Source organism: Cavia porcellus, unplaced genomic scaffold (genome assembly GCF_034190915.1).
Source record: "Cavia porcellus strain 051 isolate PalLab524CR breed Dunkin Hartley unplaced genomic scaffold, mCavPor4.1 scaffold_33, whole genome shotgun sequence".
NCBI classification, from domain to species: Eukaryota; Metazoa; Chordata; class Mammalia; order Rodentia; family Caviidae; genus Cavia; species Cavia porcellus.
This window is the reverse complement of record NW_026947516.1, coordinates 1,722,180-1,740,440: the sequence shown is the minus strand read 5'-3', so window position 1 is coordinate 1,740,440 and position 18,261 is coordinate 1,722,180. Positions and strand designations below refer to the sequence as shown.

The 18,261-nt window shown below is 59.4% G+C and overlaps 1 long non-coding RNA gene across 3 annotated transcripts in view; it reads right to left on the bottom strand.

Annotated features, from left to right (window-relative positions):
- Nucleotides 1-17,611, bottom strand: part of LOC134474597 (uncharacterized) — a 39,349-nt gene extending 21,738 nt beyond the window's left edge. For 2 of the 3 annotated variants that reach the window (XR_010045461.1, XR_010045463.1), the window contains exons 1-3: nt 15,486-17,611; nt 493-613; nt 10-324 (exon numbers count right to left, since the gene is read on the bottom strand). This is a non-coding gene — a long non-coding RNA (uncharacterized LOC134474597). The remainder of the gene's footprint in view (nt 1-9; nt 325-492; nt 614-15,485) is intronic. The other variant, XR_010045462.1, reaches the window with a different exon arrangement.
- Nucleotides 17,612-18,261: the final 650 nt, after the last annotated feature.

The window sequence follows — 18,261 nt, the reverse complement described above, 5'->3', positions numbered from 1 at the left end:
TGGACTCACCTTAGCGTTTTCCAAGGCCGAAGTCTCACTGGGCAAAGATCAACTGCATGACAGTCTAGTTTTCTCTCCCAAAATTCTAGAAAGGGTCTCTTCTAGCTCCTAAGGGTTTCATGATTCCTTAGCCCACTCCTTACGGATTCCACACTCTTGAGCACAATTTCTGTTCTTATCTTCACGTGCCGTTCTTTGATCTTTAAGCTTCTGCTTTCTTGCTCTTAAATGTAATTTAGTTGCTTTATATTTCAATGAGCACTTGATAGCTGCACAAATAGACTTGATGCGAAGGCCGGGAATTTAGCTCAGCAGCAGAAGTACCTGTTTGGCAAATGTAAGGTCATGAGTTAAATCCTCAGCACCAAAAAATAAAGTTTATTTGATGCAATGTAGCTTTAGATGTACATACACGGTCACGGTGCTCTCTCGTCTCAAGGCACAAGATCCAAAGCACACAACTTAAAAGAGGACAGATTCCATTAGGCTCACCGTGCAGAAGGTGCAGTCCATGGCCGGCCGCTCCAAGGCAGGAGCATCATGGTGCACGGTGTGGGGAGGAGAGACGCTCCCTTCATGGTGGCCAGGCGGGCCAGGTCACCAAGCCCCGCGCCTGTAAAAAAGAAAGCAAGACACGATTCCCCCAGAGTCACGGGGCAGGATGTCTCCCATAGTGGCCCTGCCTCTGCCTGCCTCAGTTTCCCCGGGGCTCCTCACCCCTGTCTCTGTTGTCACCTTCAGGGACCAGCCCGCTGTCCCTGTCCCTGGAACACTCAGGTGCTGGCGTTTCCTGACAGGGCTGGCCATGAAGCCCAGGTTGCCTGGGGCGCAAGGGACCCTCCTGCCTCAGCCTCCCTGTGATGGGGTGATCGGCGGGCGCCTCTGCCCCTCTGGCTTGTGTTCTCTGGGGTGTCGGGTGTGGACCCCGAGTCCCCCACACACACAGCTCCTCCCTGGCCCCAGTGCCAGTTGCGGGGGTCCTGCACCCACCGTGGCCCAGCTCCGAGCCTCCTTTCTGTCCAGGCCCAGCTGTCACCTGCCCCAGCCGCAGGCCTCGGGCTCAGCATGAGCCTCAGCACGGGGTCCCCACTTCCAGAAGAATAAAGCAAAGCGGGGTTCACAGGACAGGCACCCGGGTTCGGTGCAGATCTGTGACCCCTGTGTCCTCGGAGGCTGAGGCAGGAAGATCCCAAATTCCAGCTCAGCCTGGGGACAGAGGGACTTAAGGAAACCCTGGCTCACAATAAAACATAAATAAAATAAAATAAAATAAAATAAAAATAGCAGGGGCCATGTGTAGTGGTGCACGCTGTCATCCCAGCACTAGAGAGACCGAGGCAGGAGGGTCTCTGTGAGTTCAGTGCCAGCCTGGGCTACATGGTGCCACGTAGCTGGGAGATATGAGGTCCCTGTCACACCGCCCTGGGGGCCGCCAGGTCCTTTGGTCCCCACAGCACACGACAGTGACTACAGAGGCCACAGAAGATTCAGCAGTCAAACCAGGATCGCGCTGCAGGCGGGAGAGGGGATCTGGCAAGGGCAAGGGCACTGGCAGCCATTTTGGGAGATGGAGGCAAATCATACACAGCACAGAAAATCTCTGCAGGGCTCCCTGGTCCCCAGGACATCGTGGATATTGCACTTATGTGCGGTTAACCATTATAATCACATCACATAAAAAGGAAGTGTAACCTGGGAACAGAAGCAGGGGAACCGTGCCTAAAAGGCGCAGCGGCCATCTCACTGACTACGCAGCCTGGCGTCACCTGCCCTGGCCAATAGGATCTCTGGGTACCAGAAGGCGGTGACAGTCAGACTGGAAGCATCGCAGGACCTCAGGCCTGCTACGGTCCCCTTCAGACAGAGATCTGCCAGCCAGCGGAGCGGAGGCCGGGAGCAGCTCGTGAGGACTCTGCGGTGACTTTGGGGTAAGCCGGGCCCAGCGGGGTGTGGGGGGCAGAGCTCCGAGTCCCCCGGGATCCCCAAACCACCCAGGCCCCAGTACGGCCTGTTCGGGGAGGTTGTTGGGCAACAGGGGCACCCGCGGTGGCCGCGCTTCTATTGCAGTGGGGAGATCTACGTCCAACCAGAGGACAGACATGTCCTGAGCTCTCTGGGGGCCGGGCTGTCCCAATGACGTTTGCAGATGCTCCCGGGAGGGGTGGCGAGCACGCTGAGTGTGACCACAGCGTCCATGGCAGCCGAAGGACAGGGGCAGCCCCGGGTCCAAATGGGGAACCCACAGTGGTCCATCTGTGCGGGGGAATATTACACAACACCAAAAGGAAACGCAGCCCGAGGCCAGCGCCCACGGGCTCAGCTCTGCCGGGGACGACTTCACATGGACAGCTCGGACCAGCAAAATGCAGCAGCTGGAACCGTGCAACGGCGTTTCTTAATTCGTTTTTCAATCGCTTTGTTCCTGTTTCCCTCGGGGTGCTGGGGACAGAACCCCGCCTCGGCCTTGCCCCCGTGGGCTCGCAGTGCAGACCTGCCCGCCTCAGCCTCGTGCAGGGTGCGGGCCTCCAGCTCGTGCAGACGCAGGAGCTCGGTGTCCCACCCTGCCCGGGCTGGGCTGGCGCCCCACAGCTGCTGCCATATCCGCAGGGCCGCCTAGGTGTCTGCTTTCTTTCTTTACTTTTTTTTTTTTTTCATTTAAAGAGAAAAAAAAGGAAATAAAATTTTTTTAAAAGGTACAAATTATACAGAATTTCAAGAAAAAATACAGCAAGGTATCACTAGTTAATAGGTTACATATTGTCATCTTTGAAATTGGTGTCCAAATGATAAAATTAAACATGTAAAGTGAACGTTCATACAGTGAGATTGCAGACGGTGCCGATCGATGATCCCACAAATTGCAGTAATGCGGATTTGTACCCTGCACACTGAGACACGCACGCCGTCATATCCCGCAGTGACCGGCTTGGATCAGTGTGTGCGTCTCTCCTGGACAGAGACCGGGGATGGGGGCTGGGCCAGAGCAAAGCCAGGCGGGAAAAGCTGACCAATCCCAGTCGAGCCTCCTTTAATCAGGAAGTGCACACGGCGTATATAAAGGGCAACGTAACGCGTTATAGGCTACGTCGGCTTCCTCACGTGATGTGGACCTACTGACTAGCAGGAAATGACTCGTAGGAAACTCGGTAGGCGGAGGCAGAAGCGGAAGTAGTGAGCAGGAGAGAATTATGGGAGATGTAGTCTGAAGCGAAGGTACTCAAAACGGGCACCTCGCAGGCAGAGGAGGATCACGGGAAATGTAGGCTGACACAAAAGTGCCCTCAGGTGGGCGGGGCAGGACAGCGGCCGCCATTTTGAGGAGCTCCCTACATCTTAGAACACCTTCCTTTCCTCTGCTTTTAATAACAATTACACTTTTTGGGGTTTTCTTACTCCCACAATACTTATATTTTGCAGAGAATAAAACCTAACGTGGCTAAACCAAACAGAGTCGGTTAGAACAAAAGGACGGGCACAGTACATGACGTGAAAATAGAATCCCAGGCGACCTACCGGGCCACCATGGTGCCTCCTGCGCCTTACTTTGAGCCAGCGGCCTGCTGCGTGCTCCAGGCCGCCTCGCAGCCGCAGTCACAGCCGGCGGGGCTCCCCCCGAGGCCCTCCTGCCTCAGCCTCCCTGAGAGCTGGGCTGCCTGCAGCGTGTGCAGCTCCGGGCTTGGCCACAGCGGGGCGCACCCTGCCGGCCTTGCAGCTCTCTGCTTGTGGGAGGGGGTGGCCCTCCATAGCGCCCCCTGCTGGGCTCAGTGGGGGACCCTCCTGCCTCAGCCTGGCAGCCACCCCGCCCAGCAGCCGGCCCAGAGCAGACACCCACTCTGCAGGCCACCATCAGTGCAGGAGGAGGGCAGGGCGGCTGCCCAGCACCGCCTGGAGGTCACCCTGGGGCTCCTGCAACCTCCCCGCAGCATCACACAGGGCCTGGGCGAGACCAGGCAGAGAGGCCGGGTCCCCTCGGACGGGGCCACGGGGCTGAGACGGGTGACCCCGGGCCTGGCTGGCACAGTCCTGAGAGCCCCCTGCACTCCGGAGGCTGAGGCAGGAGGGTCGCTGTGAGTTCGAGACCAGCCTGGGCTACGGAGTAACAACACCACCACGGCTCTCTCTCTCAGACTGTTTTCTGTTTTGATGCATTTAGCTTTCCTGGGAGACGAAAGTGGTCTGGCCCGTCACTCCGCTGCCCAGGCTGGGCTCACATCTGAGGCCCTCCTGGCCTGGGCCAGGTTTGTGTTCCAGGTTTGTTTCCCTACTTAGTCTACTTATTGATTTATCTTATGAGTATTTTTATTTCCTGTCCTTTTGAGCCGGGGTCTCCCTGTGCAGTCCAGGCGGGCCCTGAGCTCACTGTTCAGTCCAGGCCGGCCTCAAACTCACAGTGACCCTCCTGCCTCAGCCTCCTTAGGGCCGGCATGAGAGGTGCGGGCCACTGTACCCGGCTTACAGTTAAAGTCTTTAAAATTAATTCATTTAAATTTAACTTAAATGCTTGAATTAACTAATTCACCTGCTTTACTTTAGTCTGTCTGCCTCGCTGGGGGACCAGGCATCAACCCAGGATTTCTGCACCGAGCGGCACCCCAGCCATTTTTTTGGTATTTTACCTTGAGATGGGGTCACAACTGTTTCCCGGCCAGGCTGGAGCTTGAGACCCTCCTGCCTCAGCTTCCCGAGTGCCGGGCTGACCCGTGCCGGGTGCTGAGGGCTCCTGTCCCCTCCCTTCCCCTGCAGAGCCCACTGCCCCTCAGGAACCTCAGGGTGGAGCCGGGCAGCAGGTGGCTGACCAGGGACCTGCACGGGAACGTGTCCAGCATCCAGTGCTCCCAGAGCAGCTACCCCTTGGTAAAGCGGGGCCCTGGCACACAGCTTTAGGACATACCCACCTCGGGGTCCCCCATGACCAGAGCCGCTCCTGACCCAGCTGAGGGCGGGGCACCCTCGTTCCCAGGCTGGGAGAGGCTGGCTCCTCCCTGGTCCCACACACGCCTCCCGCCATGGGCATGTGTCCTCCTGTCCACTTCTCAGCAGCACCAGGTCCTGTGGAGTTGGGGCCATCCTGAGAACTCAGTTTACCTCCCCAGCTGTCTGAGACCCCGCCCCACACGTGGCTGCAGCTTGAGGTCCTGGGGGTCCAGGGTCAATCAACAAACAGCCACCAAAAAGCCCAGGCCGCCCTCCAGTGTCAGAGCTCGAAAAGGAAAGCAAAGATTACTTAGGGTTCCCGCATCACAACAGACGGACCCCGATGTGCTTCTGGCCCAGGAGGTGTAGAAGAAAATGGAGGGGTTTGAAAATGCTGAGCGGACGTGGCGCAGTGACTCAAACCGGTCATGCCAGCGCTGGGAGGCTGAGGCAGGAGAGTCTCCATCATGCAAAGCAAGCCCAAGCTATGGAATGAGTTTCAGGGCAACCTGAGCATCACAGCGAGCCCCCATCTGAAAAAACCAGAGCGGGAGCGTCTGTGAAAGAAGCCACACTGTCCTCACAAAAGGATGCAAAGCTCCGTGGGGGAAGACTCTGCGTGAGCAACCTGTGGGAACATGTGACTTGGTGGCCTGTGGGCTTGGGGTCCCCCAGGGTTGGCTTGGCTCAGCTGAGCTCCAGTCACCGCTTTTCCGCAGTGTCTGGAGGCCAGGGTCTCACTGTTTGGACCAGGCTGGCTGTGAGGTGAGAAGGTCCTCCTGCCTCAGCCTCCAGAGTGCAGGACTCCCAGGCGCACACCACCACGCCTGGCAACCAGGCTGCTTTAGCTCCTCCTGGCAGACAGCAGGTGCTGCTTGGTCATCAGTGGAACCAGGGCCCAGACAGCGCCACTGCCCCTGCCTTCCACGTCCCTTGTGTGTTCCGCAGGTGGAGGACCAGAACCACTGTGAGTACCAGGCAACATCCTTGTGCACTGTGACCAACTACACAGTCAGGGTGACACAGCCGCCGTTCTCAGCATGGATGCTCTTCCCACAGCCAGGTGAGGACCAAGGAGAGCATTCCAAGATGCAGGGTGCAGGGGACAGAGCCAAGGTCGGCTGCTCCAGGGCAGGAGCATCATGGTGGATGGTGTGGGGAGGAAACATGCCCACATCATGGTGGCCGGGAAGCAGGGAGAGAACGAAGAAGCCGGGGACCAAAACACAACTTAAAGAGCGGAGCTGAGTGTGGCTCAGGAGTGCCGAGGGTTCAGTCCATGGCCGGCTGCTCCAAGGCAGGAGCATCATGGTGGACGGGTGTGGGGAGGACACACACTTCCATCATGGTGGCCGGGAAGCAGGGAGAGAAGGGAGGAGCTGGGGACCAGAACACAGCTTAAAGAGGGAGCTCAGTGTGCTCAGGGGTGCAGAGGGTGCAGTCCATGGGCGGCAGCTCCAAAGCAGGAGCATCATGGTGGATGGTGTGGGGAGGAAAGACGCCCACATCATGGTGGCCGGGAAGCAGGAAGACAACAAAGGAGCTGGGGACCAGAACACAGCTTAAAGACAAGAGATCAGTGTGGCTCAGGGGTGCAGAGGATGCAGTCCATGGCCAGCTGCTCCAAGGCAGGAGCATCATGGTGGACGGTGTGGGGAGGAAAGACGCTCCCATCATGGTGGCCGGGAAGCAGAGAGAGTAGGGAGGAGCCGGGGACCAGAACACAGCTTAAAGAGTGAGCTCAGTGTGGCTCAGGGTTGCAGAGGGTGCAGTCCATGGCCGGCTGCTCCAAGGCGGGAGCATCATGCTGGACGGTGTGGGGAGGAGAGACGATCCCATCATGGTGGCCGAGAAGCAGAGAGAGAAGTGAGGAGCTGGGGACCAGAACACAGCTTAAAAAGGGGAGCTCAGTGTGGCTGAGAGTTGCAGAGCGTGCAGTCCATGCCCAGCTGCTCCAAGGCAGGAGCATCATGGTGGACGGTTTGGGGAGGAGAGACGCCCACATCATGATGGCCGGGAAGCAGAGAGACAACAAAGGAGGTGGGGACCAGAACACAGCTTAAAGACAAGATATCAGTGTGGCTCAGGGGTGCAGAGGGTGCAGTCCATTGCCAGCTGCTGCAAGGCAGGAACATCATGGTGGATAGTGTGGGGAGGAAAGACGCCCCCATCATGGTGGCTGGTAAGCAGGGAGACAACAAAGGAGCTGGGACCAGAACACAGCTTAAAGACAAGAGATCAGTGTGGCTCAGGGGTGCAGAGGGTGCAGTCCATGGCCAGCTGCTCCAAGGCGGGAGCATCATGGTGGACGGTGTGGGGAGGAGAGACGATCCCATCATGGTGTCCGGGAAGCAGGGAGAGAAGGGAGGAGCCGGGGACCAGAACACAGCTTAAAGAGGGGAGTTCAGTGTGGCTCAGGGGTGCAAAGGGTGCAGTCCATGAACAGCTGCTCCAAGGCGGGAGCATCATGCTGGATGGTGTGGGGAGGAGAGATGATCCCATCATGGTGGCCGGGAAGCAGAGAGAGAAGGGAGGAGCCGGGGACCAGAACACAGCTTAAAGAGGGGAGTTCAGTGTGGCTCAGGGGTGCAGAGGGTGCAGTCCATGGCCGGCTGCTCCAAGGCGGGAGCATCATGGTGGACAATGTGGGGAGGAGAGACGCTCACATCATGGTGGCCAGGAAGCAGAGAGAGAAGGGAGGAGCCGGAGACCAGAACACAGCTTAAAGAGGGTGCTCAGTGTGCCTCAGGGGTGCAGAGGGTGCAGTCCATGGCCGGCTGCTCCAAGGCGGGAGCATCATGGTGGACGGTGTGGGGAGGAGAGAAGCTCCCGTCATGGTGGCCGGGAAGCAGGGAGAGAAGGGAGGAGCCGGGGACCAGAACACAGCTTAAAGAGGGAGCTCAGTGTGGCTCAGGGGTGCAGAGGGTGCAGTCCATGGCCGGTTGCTCCAAGGCGGGAGCATCATGCTGGACGGTGTGGGGAGGAGAGACGCTCCCGTCATGGTGGCCGGGAAGCAGGGAGAGAAGGGAGGAGCCAGGGACCAGAACACAGCTTAAAGAGGGGAGCTGAGTGTGGCTCAGGGGTGCAGAGGGTGCAATCCATGGCCAGCTGCTCCAAGGCGGGAGCATCATGCTGGATGGTGTGGGGAGGAGAGACGCTCCCATCATGGTGGCCGGGAAGCAGAGAGAGAAGGACGGAGCTGGGGACCAGAACACAGCTTAAAGAGGGAGCTCAGTGTGGCTCAGGGGTGCAGAGCGTGTAGTCCATGGCCAGCTGCTCAAAGGTGGGAGCATCATGGTGGACGGTGTGGGGAGGAGAGACGCTCCCATCATGGTGGCCGGGAAGCAGAGAGAAAAGGGAGGATCAGGGGACTAGAACACAGCTTAAAGAGGAAGCTCAGTGTGACTCAGGGGTGCAGAGGGTGCAGTCCATGGCCAGCTGCTCCAAGGCGGGAGCATCATGGTGGACGGTGTGGGGAGGAGAGACGCTCACATCATGGTGGCCAGGAAGCAGAGAGAGAAGGGAGGAGCCGGGGACCAGAACAAAGCTTAAAGAGGGAGCTCAGTGTGGCTCAGGGGTGCAGGGGGTGCAGTCCATGGCCGGCTGCTCCAAGGCGGGAGCATCATGGTGGACGGTGTGGGGAGGAGAGACGCTCCCATCATGGTGGCCGGAAAGCAGAGAGAGAAGGGAGGAGCCGGGGACCAGAACACAGCTTAAAGAGGGGAGCTGAGTGTGGCTCAGGGGTGCAGAGGGTGCAATCCATGGCCAGCTGCTCCAAGGCGGGAGCATCATGCTGGATGGTGTGGGGAGGAGAGACGATCCCATCATGGTGGCCGGGAAGCAGGGAGAGAAGGGAGGAGCCGGGGACCAGAACACAGCTTAAAGAGGGGAGCTGAGTGTGGCTCAGGGGTGCAAAGGGTGCAGTCCATGGCCAACTGCTCCAAGGCGGGAGCATCATGCTGGATGGTGTGGGGAGGGGAGACGATCTCATCATGGTGGCCGGGAAGCAGAGAGAGAAGGGAGGAGCCGGGGACCAGAACACAGCTTAAAGAGGGAGCTCAGTGTGGCTCAGGGGTGCAGAGGGTGCAGTCCATGGCCGGCTGCTCCAGGGCGGGAACATCATGGTGGACGGTGTGGGGAGGAGGGACGCTACCGTCATGGTGGCCGGGAAGCAGGGAGAGAAGGGAGGAGCCGGGGACCAGAGCACAGCTTAAAGAGGGAGTTCAGTGTGGCTCAGGGGTGCAGAGGGTGCAGTCCATGGCCGGCTGCTCCAAGGCGGGAGCACCATGGTGGACGGTGTGGGGAGGAGAGACACTCCCATCATGGTGGCCAGGAAGCACAGAGAGAAGGGAGGAGCCAGGGACCAGAACACAGCTTAAAGAGGGGAGCTGAGTGTGGCTCAGGGGTGCAGAGGGTGCAATCCATGGCCAGCTGCTCCAAGGCGGGAGCATCATGCTGGATGGTGTGGTGAGGAGAGACGATCCCATCATGGTGGCCGGGAAGCAGAGAGAGAAGGGAGGAGCCAGGGACCAGAACACAGCTTAAAGAGGGGAGCTGAGTGTGGCTCAGGGGTGCAGAGGGTGCAATCCATGGCCAGCTGCTCCAAGGCGGGAGCATCATGCTGGATAGTGTGGGGAGGAGAGACGATCCCATCATGGTGGCCGGGAAGCAGAGAGAGAAGGGAGGAGCTGGGGACCAGAACACAGCTTAAAGAGGGAGCTCAGTGTGGCTCAGGGGTGCAGAGCGTGCAGTCCATGGCCAGCTGCTCAAAGGTGGGAGCATCATGGTGGACGGTGTGGGGAGGAGAGATGCTCCCATCATGGTGGCCGGGAAGCAGAGAGAAAAGGGAGGATCAGGGAACTAGAACACAGCTTAAAGAGGGAGCTCAGTGTGGCTCAGGGGTGCAGAGTGTGCAGTCCATACCAGCTGCTCCAAGGCGGAAGGATCATGGTGGACGGTGTGGGGAGGAGAGACGCTCCCATCATGGTGGCCGGGAAGCAGAGAGAGAAGGGAGGAGCAGGGGACTAGAACACAGCTTAAAGAGGGAGCTCAGTGTGGCTCAGGGGTGCAGAGTGTGCAGTCCATACCAGCTGCTCCAAGGCAGAAGGATCATGGTGGACGGTGTGGCGAGGAGAGACACTCCCATCACGGTGGCCGGGAAGCAGGGAGAGAAGGGAGGAGCCGGGGACCAGAACACAGCTCAAAGAGGGGGGTTCAGTGTGGCTCAGGGGTGCAGAGGGTGCAGTCCATGGTCAGCTGCTCCAAGGCAGGAGCATCGTGGTGGACAGTGTGGGGAGGAGAGACGATCCCATCATGGTGGCCGGGAAGCAGAGAGAGAAGGGAGGAGCCGGGGACCAGAACACAGCTTAAAGAGGGAGCTCAGTGTGGCTCAGGGGTGCAGAGGGTGCAGTCCATGGCCGGCTGCTCCAGGGCGGGAGCATCATGGTGGACGGTCTGGGGAGGAGAGACGCTCCCATCATGGTGGCCGGGAAGCAGGGAGAGAAGGGAGGAGCCGGGGACCAGAACACAGCTTAAAGAGGGAGCTCAGTGTGGCTCAGGGGTGCAGAGGGTGCAGTCCATGGCCAGCTGCTCCAAGGCGGGAGCATCATGGTGGACGGTGTGGGGAGGAGAGACGCTCCCATCATGGTGGCCGGGAAGCAGAGAGAGAAGGGAGGAGCCAGGGACCAGAACACAGCTTAAAGAGGGGAGCTGAGTGTGGCTCAGGGGTGCAGAGGGTGCAATCCATGGCCAGCTGCTCCAAGGCGGGAGCATCATGCTGGATGGTGTGGGGAGGAGAGACGATCCCATCATGGTGGCCGGGAAGCAGAGAGAGAAGGGAGGAGCCGGGGACCAGAACACAGCTTAAAGAGGGGAGTTCAGTGTGGCTCAGGGGTGCAGAGGGTGCAGTCCATGGCCAACTGCTCCAAGGCGGGAGCATCATGGTGGACAATGTGGGGAGGAGAGACGCTCACATCATGGTGGCCAGGAAGCAGAGAGAGAAGGGAGGAGCTGGGGACCAGAACACAGCTTAAAGAGGGAGCTCAGTGTGGCTCAGGGGTGCAGAGGGTGCTGTCCATGGCCGGCTGCTCCAAGGCGGGAGCATCATGGTGGACGGTGTGGGGAGGAGAGACGCTCCCATCATGGTGGCCGGGAAGCAGGGAGAGAAGGGAGGAGCCGGGGACCAGAACACAGCTTAAAGAGGGAGCTCAGTGTGGCTCAGGGGTGCAGAGGGTGCAGTCCATGGCTGGCTGCTCCAAGGCGGGAGCATCATGGTGGATGGTGTGGGGAGGAGAGACGCTCCCATCATGGTGGCCGGGAAGCAGAGAGAGAAGGGAGGAGCTGGGGACCAGAACACAGCTTAAAGAGGGGAGCTGAGTGTGGCTCAGGGGTGCAGAGGGTGCAATCCATGGCCAGCTGCTCCAAGGCGGGAGCATCATGCTGGATGGTGTGGGGAGGAGAGACTTTTCCATCATGGTGGCCGGGAAACAGAGAGAGAAGGGAGGAGCCGGGGACCAGAACACATCTTAAAGAGGGGAGTTCAGTGTGGCTCAGGGGTGCAAAGGGTGCAGTCCATGGCCAACTGCTCCAAGGCTGGAGCATCATGCTGGATGGTGTGGGGAGGAGAGACGATCTCATCATGGTGGCCGGGAAGCAGAGAGAGAAGGGAGGAGCCAGGGACCAGAACACAGCTTAAAGAGGGGAGCTGAGTGTGGCTCAGGGGTGCAGAGGGTGCAATCCATGGCCAGCTGCTCCAAGGCGGGAGCATCATGCTGGGTGGTGTGGGGAGGAGAGACGATCCCATCATGGTGGCCCGGAAGCAGAGAGAGAAGGGAGGAGCCAGGGACCAGAACACAGCTTAAAGAGGGGAGCTGAGTGTGGCTCAGGGGTGCAATCCATGGCCAGCTGCTCCAAGGCGGGAGCATCATGCTGCATGGTGTGGGGAGGAGAGACGATCCCATCATGGTGGCCGGGAAGCAGAGAGAGAAGGGAGGAGCTGGGGACCAGAACACAGCTTAAAAAGGGAGCTCAGTGTGGCTCAGGGGTGCAGAGCGTGCAGTCCATGGCCAGCTGCTCAAAGGTGGGAGCATCATGGTGGACGGTGTGGGGAGGAGAGACGCTCCCATCATGCTGGCCGGGAAGCAGAGAGAAAAGGGAGGATCAGGGGACTAGAACACAGCTTAAAGAGGGAGCTCAGTGTGGCTCAGGGGTGCAGAGTGTGCAGTCCATACCAGCTGCTCCAAGGCGGAAGGATCATGGTGGACGGTGTGGGGAGGAGAGACGCTCCCATCACGGTGGCCGGGAAGCAGAGAGAGAAGGGAGGAGCAGGGGACTAGAACACAGCTTAAAGGGGGAGCTCAGTGTGGCTCAGGGGTGCAGAGTGTGCAGTCCATACCAGCTGCTCCAAGGCAGAAGATCATGGTGGACGGTGTGGGGAGGAGAGACGCTCCCATCACGGTGGCCGGGAAGCAGAGAGAGAAGGGAGGAGCAGGGGACCAGAACACAGCTTAAAGGGGGGGAGCTAAGTGTGGCTCAGGGTTGCAGAAGGTGCAGTCCATGGCCAGTTGCTCCAAGGCGGGAGCATCATGGTGGACGGTGTGGGGAGGAGAGACGCTCACATCATGGTGGCCAGGAAGCAGAGAGAGAAGGGAGGAGCCAGGGACCAGAACACAGCTTAAAGAGGGAGCTCAGTGTGGCTCAGGGGTGCAGAGTGTGCAGTCCATTGCCGGCTGCTCCAAGGCAGGAGCATCATGGTGGACAATGTGGGGAGGAGAGACGCTCACATCATGGTGGCCAGGAAGCAGAGAGAGAAGGGAGGAGCCGGGGACCAGAACACAGCTTAAAGAGGGAGCTCAGTGTGGCTCAGGGGTGCAGAGGGTGCAGTCCATGGCCGTCTGCTCCAAGGCAGGAGCATCATGGTGGACGGTGTGGGGAGGAGGGTCGCTCACATCATGGTGGCCAGGAAGCAGAGAGAGAAGGGAGGAGCCGGGGACCAGAACACATCTTAAAGAGGGGAGCTCAGTGTGGCTCAGGGCTGCAGAGGGTGCAGTCCATGGCCGGCCGCTCCAAGGCGGGAGCATCATGGTGGACGGTGTGGGGAGGAGAGACGCTCCCATCATGGTGGCCGGGAAGCAGGGACAGAAGGGAGGAGCCGGGGACCAGAACACAGCTTAAAGAGGGAGCTCAGTGTGGCTCAGGGGTGCAGAGGGTGCAGTCCATGGCCGGCTGCTCCAAGGCAGGAGCATCATGGTGGACGGTGTGTGGAGGAGAGAGACTCACATCATGGGGGCCGAGAAGCACCTTTCGCCACACTGGGCTGTGTCCTGCTCCTGCTGTGATCCTCACCTTTGCCCCACATCGTGGAGGCAGTCAGGCCCGAAGGATCCCGAGCCCCGAATTCTTCCTCACAGCCACAGGTCCACCCTGAGAGCCCTGAACTGACCAAGGTGACGGTCTCCAGGGCTCTCCGATCTCGGCTTTTTCGAAGCCCAGACGGCAGCAAGGTGGTGGCGGCCACAGACCTGAGGTGCAGGATTCTTGATGACATGATGCTGTGGGACGGAGCAGAGGGCACTTGGGCCACAAGTGGCGTCCAGTACTGGCTGTACTGGGTGGACCTCCATGCTAGGCAACACGGGCGGCAGCTGGGGCGCAGGGGCCGGGTTCTGAGCTGACCTGTGATCATTTTGCAGGACAGGGGAGGCCAAGGGCGCCCAGGAGACAAACATCGTCACGGTTACCGGGGCCAGCGGCAATGTCAACGTCCGCTGTGCAGACCTGAGCATGAATGTGCAGCACATCGGTCAGCACGGCCTGGCCATATGCATTCACACATGGGGTCCCTCAGCGGGGTGCCAACAGGACCAGGAGTGGACATGGAGGCTCATGTACCGGGGACCAGTGGGGAACAGAGGAGGACATGGAGGAGGAGGAGGAGAGGAGGAAGAGGATATGGAGGTGGACGAGAAAGAGGAGGAGATGGAGGTGGAGGAGGCAGAGGACGAGGAGATGGAGGTGGAGGAGACCAAGGACGAGGAGATGGAGGTGGAGGAGACCAAGGACGAGGAGATGGAGGTGGAGGAGACCAAGGACGAGGAGATGGAGGTGGAGGAGACCAAGGACGAGGAGATGGAGGTGGAGGAGGCAGAGGATGAGGAGATGGAGGTGGAGGAGACTGAGGATGAGATGGAGGTGGAGGAGGCAGAGGATGAGGAGATGGAGGTGGAGGAGGTAGAGGACGAGGAGATGGAGGTGGAGGAAACCGAGGAGTAGATGGACATGGAGGACACCGAGGAAGAGGAAATGGACGTGGAGGAGAATGAAGAGGAGATGGAGGTGGAAGACGCAGAGGATGCGGAGATGCAGGTGTCATGATATGCAGATTCAGCCTGAAGGCAGCACCTGGAGGCCCAGATTCCTGCACGTGGTCCCCTGCTCATTCCGGAGACCCCCGGGAGAATCACTGGGGAACGAAGGTGGCCCCGTCGTCTTGCCTGAGGAAAGAGATCAAGCACAATGCCCGCCGTGTCTTCAAGTGCCCGCTTGGCTGCCACCAATGATGATCAGAAGAGACCATACAACTCAGCCCGGAGAACCCTGAGAGGCAGACTTTGAAGAATGGGCCCGGGTGAGGGGACATGAATGTCCTCGTGGAGGACGCCCGGGAGAGGACACACAGACCGAACCCAAGCAGCTGGCCTTGCTGCAGGCTGAAGACAAACCGAGCCTGAGTCTGATGCTCGGGGTCCAAGCAGCATCCCAGGGCAGGGCAGAGCTGCTGGCCCTGCTGACCCGGTCACCTGAAGGGGTCCCCGTCCACGTCCCAACTGCAGAGCTGACCCCTGGCCGGCGGAGTCCCCTCTGCGGCCAAAGCCTGCGGGCTCAGACCCGTCCTATCAGTTGGTCCGGCAGTGGCCACAGGACCTCGCTGCCCTCTCCGTCTGAGCAGACTGTCCTCTCCACGGAGGAGCCCCGGGTCCCCATGAGCATGGCGGGAAAATGAACCAGCCCAGTGTGGACACGGCACAAGCCTCTCTGTCCTGCTGTACAGCCCTGGCCTCCTCCTGTGGCCACGCCGCAGCGCACCGAGGCCCTGCGAGGAGGCCTTTCCCTACCTTGCACAGCCTTTGGGCTCTAACTGGGAGGGTTTTCTTTTCACACATTCATGTTTGATGATGCCGGAAAGTCCAGCTCCTCTCTCAGGAGGAGACATTTACCAGCTGTAAATACTGTGATGCATATGCACCAGGTCAGCTGTGCTGCCTCCTCTCGTGGAGACAGAAACCAACCCTGACGTGTGGGCATCTGAAGGTGGACACCGTCGGACAACAAATCCACAGGACCAAGCATCTCAGTTCACCCGGACCGTGCTGCCCAGGGCTAGAGATGGTAAGAAGCTGAACTCTGTGCCCACTTTCCCGGTTCTGCTGCTGATATCCCGGCAGCCACCAAACCATCAGAGAACAAACTGATGACATGGCAGATTCTAAAACCCCCGGACACTGTTCTTATACAAATGGATCCTAGTTCCTCTTGCTGGACATCTCTGTTAACCAAGCTCCTAATTCTCTTACCGATCGTACTCTTTGGCCCATCCGTGCTTAACCGTGGCGTGGGCAGAGCTGGAGCCGTGCACACACCCAAGCTGGCAATCCCCGGCCTCCATCGAGGGCTCTAGACAGGCTTTCTGCGGAAGTTCCTCCAACGGCCATTGAGAAACTGCCACCCTGTGCGGCCTGAAGCTGCTGGTTCCGTCTTCTGCGCCGTTTCCTGCACCCACGGCAGTTGGGGTTCCTTCTTCAGAGTGGGGGTTGCTGCAGGCAGCTGAGCCGGTTAGAAACGTTACAGGCAGGGAGAAGGGGCTGGTCCTCCATGGAGCCCCTGCAGACACCCTGCAGCTTAGGGGGACACAGACGCCTCCTGCTGGGGGCCAGGCCTCAAGACAGAGGATCAGACGATGCACCCATATCCTGGGGACAGGCACCCCAATAGTTTCCTTCCCCCTAGGGAAGTCACAGCTCTGTAGCAATGCTCGCTGTCTCGGGGACTCGCTTCCCCATTTGTCTGTGATGCAATGTTACAGAACCTCGGACCTTCCTGGCTCCCTGCAGTTCTGTGCCACCTTGTGCCCATCTGCCTTGTGAAGTCCTCCACCTCCCCGCCTTGAACCCTGGTTTGCTTCTGTAAAAGTACCTGGAAAATAAAGAGTCCTGGGCAACCTGCTCAGATCCTCTTCTGTGTCTCTCAGAAAGTTTCTCTCAGTAAACAGACCCTGCCCTTCACATCTGTGGTTCCTAAAATGAGTTCTTCGGTTTTAGACAACGCCGGCTCTCCTGGAAGCCAGCTAATGTGTCTGAGCAGAGCGGGGTCAGGGACCTAAGTAGGCCCGTCTGCGTGCTTGGGGCACATCCCGCACTCCTATTGAGCCGGAGGCACCCAGAGTGGAATAGACACACCCTGAGCATGTGCCTCTCCCTGTCAGCCCAGATACTAGAAAACATTTTCAAGATGTAGAAAGACTCCAAAGTTAAGCCCTCTCAGAGTTAATGGAGACAGACAGCCTAAGAGGTCAGCTTTTCGGTCCACCCAGGAGCGAGCTATTCAGTCCTACAGCAGCCGGGGATCCCTGGACCCAATCCCTTCCCCAAAGACTGAACCTCACACGGGACAATCTGAGGCCAGTTGTGGATCCTGGTGGTTTTGCTGAACCGGCCCAGCCACTGTGCACCCTACTGGAGGGATCCTTCTGGACTTCTGAGCTCCCCCAGACTTAGCCAAACCTTTCCTCTTGCACACAGCCAAGAGCTGTGGGATGGCAAGAGGGGTCTGAACCCGGGACCTAGGGCCTGGGAGACGCTGGCACCTACCTTTCCGGGAGATTAGACCCCGGCTGGGGGCGGCCACCCCACCGCAACACTCACCAGGGAAGCCACAAAGTGGATTTTGGGCCAGAGACTCCAGACAGCAGCCCGCATGCTGTGAAGACAACATGGTGGTCACCTCCTGACAAATGGCAATGTCCAGTACCTTTTACTTCCAAGGTGCAGAGCTGGGTGGGGCTGGGAGCTGTCCCAGAAGCCGGGCAGAGACCTGGGTGACTGGATGGAAATGTGTCATCAGGGCACAGTTCCCCAAATTCCCTTCCTCTTTCAGCCCCCTTGTTCCCGCCCACTGTGACAAGACAAAAACACAGATAACTCATTTTTAAAAAATTCTTTTTCCAGTGCTGGGGTTGGAGCCCATGGCCAGTGTCCCCTTCCACCTCATTAACGAGAACGGGCAGCAGGCGGGGCTCGAGGTGCGGGCCGAGCTCCCCCCACAGGGAAACTGAGGCACCGTGGCTCCCGGGAAATTGCCAGTGCCCTCCCGGCCACCCACCCACCCCACCCTGCTGTGCTCGGCCCGGGGACGCCTGCCCCGCTCCCCGGTCCTTTCCTGCAGCCCAGCGCTGAGTCAGCCCTGCACATCCCCAAGCAACGGGGCCCGGAAACCCGAGCCCAGGACGCACAGCGCCTCACCGCGCATGCGTGCACCGAGGCTCCGAGGCACGCACGCTCTAGGCCGAGCTGCGGTGCAGCTGGGGTGCAGCCCGTGGGGTGCAGCCCGTGGGGTGCAGCCAGGGCCGGAGGCCTCGGGAGCATCTCAGAGCTCCCGGGCTGCAGCCGGCCCGTCGCCCACCCGTGCACAAGCTCTCAGCGCGTCCAGCTGGGGCATCGAGCAGTCTCCAGGCTGCAGCAGCAGCGGCTGTGACGGTTCCAGAACATTCTCTCACACCTCCCCTCCCCCACCCTCGGCCTCCATGGAGAGCCCGGCGCGCTGTTTCCCGCCAGTGGACACTGACTCACTGGGCCTCGGCCCCCTGCTGCTCTGGGTCTGATGCGGCTTCTCCCCTAACAGTGGACAAGCTGGACAGTTTCCCTGCGGTGCTTCCAGAGGTGCTCGGACGTCTCTTCCCGTCATGGCGCGCGTCTCCGGGAACCCACCAGCGTCCATGTCTGGGCCCGGGTTGGGTCTCCCAGGCTGGATCTGTTATCGCGAGACTGGTACCCTCACTGCGAGATTAGGTGAATTATCGTGAGAGCAGAAGAGTTAGGAGCGATCCTCAGTGGTTGTGTTTCCCGCGAGACTTGCATATTTAGCGTGTGGCCAGACAAGTTATCGCGAGATCACATGACTATAAAATGAGACTCCTGGGAGAGGCGCTGCCATTTTTGCCTGGGGTTCTGGAGGCGCCTGGGTGGTGTATTTGAGGTGTTACGGTGCAGAGGGGCCGGGGCCGTGTAGGGTCGGCCCAGGTTGTGCTCTTCGACCTGCAAAACCATAGTCCAGCCTAAAACCTTCTCTCTCAAG